The sequence below is a fragment of the Equus asinus genome, chromosome 9 (assembly GCF_041296235.1).
Source record: "Equus asinus isolate D_3611 breed Donkey chromosome 9, EquAss-T2T_v2, whole genome shotgun sequence".
NCBI lineage: Eukaryota > Metazoa > Chordata > Mammalia > Perissodactyla > Equidae > Equus > Equus asinus.
In genome coordinates, this window is record NC_091798.1 from 90592624 (window position 1) to 90595565 (window position 2942).

Consider the following 2942-nt stretch of genomic DNA (forward strand, 5'->3'; position numbering starts at 1 on the left):
TGCAGCTAGAGCAATCCCCAAATCACGCTGCAGAACATTCCTGTAGGGACACCACAGCCGTTACTAAAGCTGTCTACACGGCTGCCCCCGGACACTGGACGCAGCCAGGTGCCTCTGTGCCATGGCTGTCCTGGGAGCTCAGTCTGGCTGCCACCACCACCAGCACCAGAGAGAGCGGGCCTCCCCCTCCTCGCTCAGCAAGCAGCCCCAGCCCCCGCTTCCAAGTCTAGGGTGAGCGTTTGTGATGGGCGGAGCCAAGGCCACGGCTCACGCCCTCCCTTTGGCAGGCGAGGCGGGGAAGCGGCATTTGACAGTTCCCAGCTTCAGTCGGGCAAGCCTCTGCCTCGGTAACCCGGGTGGGTAGATGGGGGGTGGTATTCAGACGCTAAAAACAACAACTAAGAGACGTAGATGGTAAGAGTGAAAGACAAGGAGAATGATCTGGGACACTTCAGGCACAGGTGGACGGTCAGCCTCAGGGGGATGGTGGGATGGAGTGGGAAGGTGAGCAGCTCCGACGGAGCTTCCTGGGGCTGCGCATCTCAGGGGGTCGCATCTCCGGGCGTCGAGGGAGGCGGCAGAGCCACTGGCCTGAGTGGGGTGGGGGGCTTGCAGGCCTGAGGAGTCGCGGTGGAAGGTTACATCTGACAGACGGTCATTTAGTGCGTGGAGGCTCTGGGCAGCTAGGCAGGGCTTTGTGACCAGGCAATGTGCAGCATCACAGGTCCTGGAACGGCAGAGGCCCCCGCGTCTAAGGGTGATTCATTCGTTTATTCGTCCCATGTGTGTTGCGCAAGGCGGTGGGAACAGAATGGCCGACAGGAAGAGACACAGCGCCTGCCCTCAGGCGGCTTCCACGGAGCGGGAAAGACGAAGAGCAGACTCGGATCCACCCCAGCCTGGGAGACAGAGGAGGGAGCCCCAGGGCCGTGAGGAACCAGCGACGGGGGCGCTCAGCGTCCACGCCGGGTGACAGAGAGCCTTCCTCAGGAAAGTGAGATTTAAATCGAGACCCAAAATATTCCAGGGAGAGGAAACAGCAAAGCGCCGGGATCCCCGCGCTTAGAGCGCACCCCAAAGTTGTGTAAGTGGGACGCGGACTGTCAGCAGGGTGGTTAAGCAGCTTGTACTGCCCGGGTTCGGAGCCCCACTCCATGCGAACTCGGGCACTGCACTCCACCTGGGCAGCCCGGCCTCGGATGATGATGCGTCCCGTCGCCTCCCGTAGAGCCTCACACGCAGCAAGTGCTTCTGTCGGTCGGGCCCACCAGGAAACAGAAACCAGTGTCGAAGAGACGTTAAAAGAAATTCTCAAGAGAATTTAATGCAGGGACTTCGTTTCGGACGTGATGGAAGAGCTGAGGGTCAAACAGGAGATGCTGAAGCTACCAGAGAATAGCAGAGGCAGGCAGCCGCCGCCACCGGGGCTGCAGGAACAAAGGGAAAAAGAGGGCCCTCTGGGCCCCAGGCGCAGGTACCTGTAGAAGCCAGGACCACGGCGGGGTCTGCCTGCCAGAACAGGAGCTGGACTCCTGCTCGTGGGCCGGGGCCAGCGGCGCTGGGCAAAGGGATGGGGCCGAGCTGGAGAGTTTGACACTGCAGAAAATTGCCATTTGTCAGGTTATCTCAGGGAGAAAGACAGCACTTGACATCTCTTCTGCTCCTTTTAAAGGCAAATAATTTTCTGATGAGTTATCCTGAGTCCCGGAGGTAAAGTGGACACAAGACAAAATCGAGGGAAATAATTTGTCAGTGTCTTTCCCTGCTCCAAACGCTCACTTTGGAGAGCTTTTCCTCCTGCAGAGCAGGGACCCCTGGAACCAGCATTTTCAGCTCTGACTTCCCGAGTGTAGACCTCCAGGCAGGCCGCTGACAGCACCCACAGTGGGGCAGGATCCCCAGGGAGAGGAGCACAGCTCGTGCTGGCATCTTCCTCCCTCCTCCCTGGGCGATGTAGCTGCCAGCCCCACAGCCTCCCTTCTGGATCAGAAAGCCCCGCGGAGACGTAAAGTACTTCTCTAAGTACTCTGAGGGGTGGCCTCCTTTGGAAAGACTTAGAATCATAGACATCATAAGCTAACCTAGGATGTCTGTGGCCTACCTACCGGAGACTGCACTGCCTCACGGGCTGCCCAGCACTGTGGCCTTGGCTCCGATCCCCGCCCCGCCCTCCAGACCGTTGGCAGAACACAGTTTAGCTTTTGGGTTAATTCCAGTTAGGGACTCTTCTCTTCTGAATTTCCACCTTTCACATCCACTTCCACCAAAGACAGAGATGTGGACATCCCAGGAGTGGTGGGGAAATTATGATTCAGAGCAAAAGCTGCCTGTTTCTGTTAGAGGGAAGGCTACACTGAAAAAGAAAGATTACACTGTTTATAAATAGAGAAGCCAGCAAACTCCCAGGTGAGGAAATAGCTGGGCCTGTAGACAAAACAAAAGAGGAGCAGTAGGCTGCCCGATCTGTAACGTGGACACAGTGTGAAACCCACTCCTCATCCATTGACTAGACAAAGGCTCATCCAGCTCCCACTGAGGGTGCGCCAGGCACGGTGCTAGGCCCAGGGAATATGAAGTTGAGAAGCTCGTGATACGATACCCAATCCTTGCAGGGCCGTGGACAGGCGCTGTGATAAAGGTCATTGTGCTATCGTGATCTATAATAAGAAATATGTATTCAGTCTTCATCCGGTTTCTGGCACAGAGCTCCTAAAACTCTTGGAATTTCCATTATGATAGGAGTGATAAAGGTGTCTTGATAGTGATAACAAACACCTTTCAACCAGGCCGGAGTTTATGTTAATGTGGTGACTTTTGGAGAGCAGGCAGGATGAGGGCTGGTTGCCAGAGGAAATAACCCTGCGATTAGAGGCTTGGGTCTTTCAGTCCCACCTCTGACCTCTGGTGGGGGGTTGGGGGGTAGAGAGACTAGAGGTTGAATC